This window comes from Hibiscus syriacus, unplaced genomic scaffold, assembly GCF_006381635.1.
Source record: "Hibiscus syriacus cultivar Baekdansim isolate YM2019G1 unplaced genomic scaffold, ASM638163v2 tig00112925_pilon, whole genome shotgun sequence".
Taxonomy (NCBI): domain Eukaryota; kingdom Viridiplantae; phylum Streptophyta; class Magnoliopsida; order Malvales; family Malvaceae; genus Hibiscus; species Hibiscus syriacus.
Genome location: NW_024063420.1, coordinates 1,483,172 through 1,489,312, shown reverse-complemented (window position 1 = coordinate 1,489,312; position 6,141 = coordinate 1,483,172). Strand labels below are relative to the sequence as shown.

General features: G+C 32.4%; 3 long non-coding RNA genes across 3 annotated transcripts; all 3 read left to right on the top strand.

Annotated features, from left to right (window-relative positions):
- Positions 1-349: 349 nt before the first annotated feature.
- LOC120184567 lies at positions 350-896 on the top strand. The gene is made up of 3 exons (XR_005522043.1): positions 350-536; positions 663-738; positions 839-896. It is a non-coding gene; the product is annotated as an uncharacterized LOC120184567 (long non-coding RNA).
- Positions 897-1,362: 466 nt separating this feature from the next.
- Positions 1,363-1,786, top strand: LOC120184565. The gene is made up of 2 exons (XR_005522041.1): positions 1,363-1,568; positions 1,650-1,786. It is a non-coding gene; the product is annotated as an uncharacterized LOC120184565 (long non-coding RNA).
- Positions 1,787-2,784: 998 nt separating this feature from the next.
- Positions 2,785-4,027, top strand: LOC120184566. Its single transcript, XR_005522042.1, has 4 exons — positions 2,785-3,067; positions 3,298-3,436; positions 3,531-3,596; positions 3,974-4,027. It is a non-coding gene; the product is annotated as an uncharacterized LOC120184566 (long non-coding RNA).
- Positions 4,028-6,141: the final 2,114 nt, after the last annotated feature.

The window sequence follows — 6,141 nt, the reverse complement described above, 5'->3', positions numbered from 1 at the left end:
GATTGTGTATTCCTTGGAACAATTAGAATCGATGCTTCTGCTTATATCTAACTTTTGATTCCCAATTTCTAATATCAACTGCATTTGCTTTATTTCCGAAGGGCATTTTTTTTGTATTTTGGTTTACTGCTATCTCGTATCATCATGTCCTAATCTGGAGCATATCCTTCTTCGGAAGACTCGGACTCAAACTTCTGATTTGGTAGTCGTTGATAATAAGGATGCATTTGTTCAACGTATTAAGAAGCAGAGGAAACGATCAGAAATTCATGATGCTTGGTATCAATCAAAAAATGTTATCTTCAATTTTCTTTATATCTCTGCAAGAAATGCAGTAAGTGTGCAACTGCTCTATTAGCCGGAGAAACAGGTCTCGATGTAGACATTAATGCCCTTCATCCTGTGTTTGGTTCAACTCCACTGCATTTTACATCAGGTCCTCCTGAGTAGATCAACTTATATATTCGCAATGGAGCTCGGACTGACATCAGACATAAGGGCATGTTACCTTTAAACAAATTTCTTGACTACATAAGGTATTGGTTTGGAATTTTTCTACTTGGTTAATTGCTCTATTGATCTATTACATATAGAGCAGGGTTGGGAAGTAGTGTATTAATTATCTATTTTCATTTATGTTTGCATGTTGTTTTCTATTGCAGAAGGGGATATGAAAATGTTGATTGGTCTTCAAGACAATCTATCTGCATGTTGGTTGTTTTTTTGTGCTTAGATATGGTCGGTAATTATCTATGAACTCTTATATATTGCATTTTCTTTGAATATATATCCTAGATTTCTATTATTGTATTAGTTGTTTGTGTTGTATCAATGTCAGGAAAAGTTGGAGTCTCTTAGGTTTCTTTTTGAGAACACAAAAGAGGTTGAAAAAGAAGTATACACTACATGAAGGGCGGAAAATTTGTTGAGACAACTGCCTTATTGATGATAGCTCGAGAAGAAATTACATCACCATTCTTTTCAAGGATTTTACTTCGAGTGGGAGCACGTCCCTTCTCCAATTGGTTTTGTTAGAGATAGAATCACTAAAAGCATCACAAATGAAACTAGATTCTACTAGTAAGGAGATACATGAGCTGAAGAATAAGTTGGAAACAATGAATTCTATGTTACACTTGATTAAGTTCTTCAAAGTGTTGGTCCTGAAATTGACCAATATCGTCAAGACCTACTAAGGTGTGTTTTCCTTGATGTTCTTGATCACTTTCTACTTATCGTTGAGTTTCTTCTGTTGGGTAAACAGTGTCTTTTGGTTTAATTGTTGCCGATAATCATTTACAGTTGAGCATGGAAGAATTGGCTACAAAAGTGGCATACCTGCTTATCAGCAAAGGATTGTTGAATATGAGCACTTGAAACGGTTTGAAATTCTGCTTTGTCTATGCTGCCTACCACCTTCTGCTTGCATTTGTCACATATTTAGAAATTAAAAGAAAAACTTTAATTTGGCCTCCTGCCTTAAATAATATACAATTTTCATTTTAGTTTCATATCAGTTTCAGAAGAGACATTGCCGACATCCCATCAGCACTTTCTGAAATCATTAGGTAATTGCTTTATTTGTTGCTTGTTCTGTTACTGATTAGATTGTAAAGAAAACAATATGCAAGATCTTTCTAACAGCATAGATTTTGTTTTAATGTAGGAAGTAAATTACATGGAGAAAATGAAGGCAGTCAGTTGGAAAGCAAAGATGTGGCGGACGCCGTGGTAAGAAAAATAAAGCTCACTGTGCTGATCAGTTTGTTGTTAATATGTTCATTATCTTTGAAAGCAATCAGTACTCCCTTTCAAAAACCTGAAATTGTGTTATATTGGTAAGTGAATTAAAATTTTGGTTCTGAGCATGAATGTTTTTAATGTCACTCGGCATTCTGTCGATGCAGCCCATATTTATTAATAATAATTCACATGTATTTATATCTCTTTTTTGCCTATGTTATGTGACCCCCATCATTTGATCACTCTAGCTTCTGAATCCCATTGCAACAGTTCCTCAAACATTTGTATACCGAGTTTTGAGGTAATTAGTTGGTATATACTCCTGTTGTTTTCTTCTTTTTGCTATTCTGCTAACAGCGTAGCGCAAAACGTTGGCTATGTCTGGATTTTGTAGTGATGACGAGGAAGATGTTGTGCAACCAACACCTTGATACTATTGGCGAAGAAACCAAAAAACTGGATTTGTTGATTTTATCTCAAATCATTAAAATTTTGTGTGAACTTTTATGGTTCTGTTTGATAAGTACCATTATAGTATATTTTGCCTGCTTGTCCGGTTGGTTCTCTTGATGTGAAATAACTTGTTAGTGAAGCTACTTTATGGGAAGCTAGTTCAATAAATACATAAACTTTAAAAGGTAGTCTTAAACTTTAAGAAGTTATCATCCATGCTTGACATATGCAACTCTGGTTGATCCAAATTATCAAGTAATGGAATTAATGCATCCAATGTAGTTTTTAGACTCAATTTGAGTTGTCTGAGGTTAATTGTTTATTGAGAAATATTGAATAGGTTCTGCAATTCAGAAGGCCCATGTAGTTCCATGTAAAAAACCTAACATACTGCGTTTGCTGTTTCTCTTGTTATTTATGCTGAATTATCTTGCAAGAAGCAAATGTAAAATGGATTTTCATTATATCATGTTTCACACCTTTGGCAACCTTGAATCTCCGTTGGTAGATGCCATAGAGAATCCAGAAATGAATCGTTGTCTTAGAATGAAAAATTGGCCTCCTACTTCTTGTCTTGTGGCCTTGATGCTTATCCTTCATGAATGAGTTGGTTGGGATGCTTGGATGGTTTAGTTGTTCAAATATGGCTCACATGATATTAATTGGTTTTGTGCTGTTCCTGTCCTGGAACATGTATTTATTTCCAGTGGATCTGTTGCAAGTTTGTCTTGAATTAATATTCCACTGCCACCAGGTCAATAACCTGCATTCTTAATGTGTTCTTCTCCAGGGAAATGGTGACCAGTCAGCAAGTCTAGTAAAAAATCAACATGCCTATGGCGTATCCTCTAAACATGATGGAAGAGAAAAGGTAATGGCACTCTTGCAATGATTGGATATAATTGGTATTCACTTGGTCATGATTCATGCACCCTTCTGCTGTTTTGATTTTTGGCCTTAGTGATACTAAACACTTTCTATTGGTTTTCCCATCTCATTTCACCTGTTTTTCTATTTGTTTCTTTAGATGATGAATGAACTTGACGTATTTGTTCATATAATATATATATATATATATATATATATATGAATGTCTTCTAGGAGCTTGCAGATATGCTGGAAGAGAAAAATAGGCCCCTGGGGGCAATTCAAGCTAATCATGAATTACAGATAAAGCAATTGAATATGGAACCTGAAAAGGAATGTGATAAACTTGGGAATCTGCAGATGAGCTTGCAAGGTATATTTGTACACCTTGAAGTTCCAATTATGATACTTGGAATATCATCAGTTGTCAAAGAAATGAAACATCATCTTCATTTGTAAAATTCCAGAGGAGCACAAGCTGAATGAGTCTCTTCAGGAGGAGCTTGGAGTTACTGAAATCAGAGAAGGATAAAGTAAGCTTCTAAATTGTTCAGTGTCGATTGATGTTATCATTTGTTTGGTTGCATAGCTCCCAACGCTTCTTTTATAGCACATAATTACTTTGTATGTTGAAAATTACACATAGTATTCTCTTCAATTCAGGTAGTCTTACCTTCAATTATCAACGAGGATATTGATCATGACTTGGCAAGTTTAACATGCTTTCTACTGCCTTAAATTACAATGTTCCAATTGTATAATCAATTTGCTGTACTTTTGTTTCAGTATTTTTAGCATCAATCACAGTATTTAGGGTCTTCCTTGAAATTATTGTGTTTTTCAAATGGATTCTGTGCATAATGATTGTTCAATATCAACTAATCGTTTAGTTTTTTTTTTGGTCAAACAGAAAGCAATGAAGGTAAAAGCTGGATATGTTGCATGAATCTCCATTAGAACAACCACCACCACCACCTCATAATAAATAAAGTGAAATAATTACGAGGCTGAGCTACTGTAAAAGCTCTTAATTATTTCATAGCTCTTAATTTCCTATCCCCTTTTCCATCCTTCTCATTAATTTATTTAATTTCGAATTAAATTTAGTCATATTTTTTTTTTCAAATTGTGTTCTTCAATTTATCCAATATTCTTTAATTCTTAGGCTTCTTCAATCTTAATCTAATAGTAAAATAATTCATTGCTACAACTACCTTCAACAACTTTTTGTTTTCTTAGAGGCAATAGTCAATAGAATAAAGAAAGCATATTCATTCATTGTCGAGCCAAATACACATGCACATGAAATTTGGGTGAAGATTGTGATTATGACTAATATTTTGTCACTTACTGTATACATAAGCATAACAATTAGATCTTTTACAGTCTCTTCTCACAATTAAAAATTGAAAATTAGATTATATCAAGTTTCATTTATCTCTGGAACTTAATTTAACATGTTGCTATTATAACTCAAAATAATTAACACATATAGACCACAACTACATTGATTCATATCACATCACGTTAGTAGTAGTGAGCATTAATCGGTTTTAACTGATTTAATTGACAACACTGACTTACACTATGTGAGTTATTTCATTTACTAAACTATCAATGTCGACTTGCACCGATGTTAGCACACCTCATTAATAATTCTCTCAAATTAAAGTCAATTGATAGATTAATTATTCATCAAACAAAAATCACTTTAACTAATACCGTTAAGTAATTCTAATGGATCAAAACATATTGAAAATTTAATTTTGATGAGGCCGATACCTTTTCCATGATCCAATTTAGTCCAAAAATACACTATTATTTATGTTTTTTTCATTTATCGTTCAAAATCAAGACTCATATTATACCCAAATTTAATTTATTTATTTTTTTTTTGTATGTAAGGAGTTTTTTCTTAACAAAATAATAAAATAAGTTTGAAAAAATTTGTTCATTTTTCTACGACTTATTAATATAATATTGAATTATTTATCTAAAGTAATAAAATATACTTTTGTTAAGGATTTATTTTTGAATTTTGCTCGTGATCTCGAAAACATCCGAGACTACTGTGTTGTAAGTAGGATCCGGATTACATTCATGTAACTTTGCAAGGTTTATTATAAAAAAAAAGCTTTGCAAGGTTTGTAGAAACACCATTTCCAATAACAACTTCTTTATAAAATCTTTTGTCTTTAGTGACGCAAGATCTCATGTTTAAAACCACCTGTATACGAAAATTTTCTTGATTATAAGTAGGAGCTTTGCATTGAAAATCTTGATAGAGAAACCGTCTTTGACCCTGACATTTCCTCTCTCGACCGGTTTGAAGCTATGGTGATTTGAAGCTATTTTTAGGGGTCCATAAACCTTCGCTCTTGGACTCCATTGACTCCTTTCTCTCTAACTCCGTTGGTTCCATTGACTCCGATTACTCTTTGCTCGGTTAGTTCCTTTCCCCACCATGCTCTCTCCACTCCACTTAAATGCGATTCACTTGTTTTTTCTTTTAATTGTTGAGCTTTCTTTCCTTTCTTTACTTGCTCTACTCTCCTTTTTCTTTTTGTTATTGCGGTTATTTGAAGATTTTAAGTCTTAATATTTCATAACTGAGTTGTTGAATATATGCATTTCATAATTGAAATTAGATATAAATCAGGGTTGATTGAATGGAATAATATGCATTTATTAGACATATTATGTTCTTATTATAAGAGAATGGAAAGGTGCATGCATTTTGTTTGAAGATTTGTCTCTAAAGTTTTCTATTCCGAGCTTTCTAAATGGAGATCATCTGCCCCCTCATTGGTGCCCTGCTCCGTGTCCTTTGCACCATAACGCGCCACGTAATAATATTTATTAGTTTCACATTTAAGTTTGAACTTTTTTCTATACAATTTATTTATTTAATGACAAGTATCAATTCAAACTAAATTATACTAAATAATATTTTAATTATATTTATATTATATATCTTCAGAATATATATTATTATAATAATAATATTTTAACAAAATATCATCTATGTAAATATTAAATATAAAAATATTTTAATATGTATTGAAATTATTCAATTTA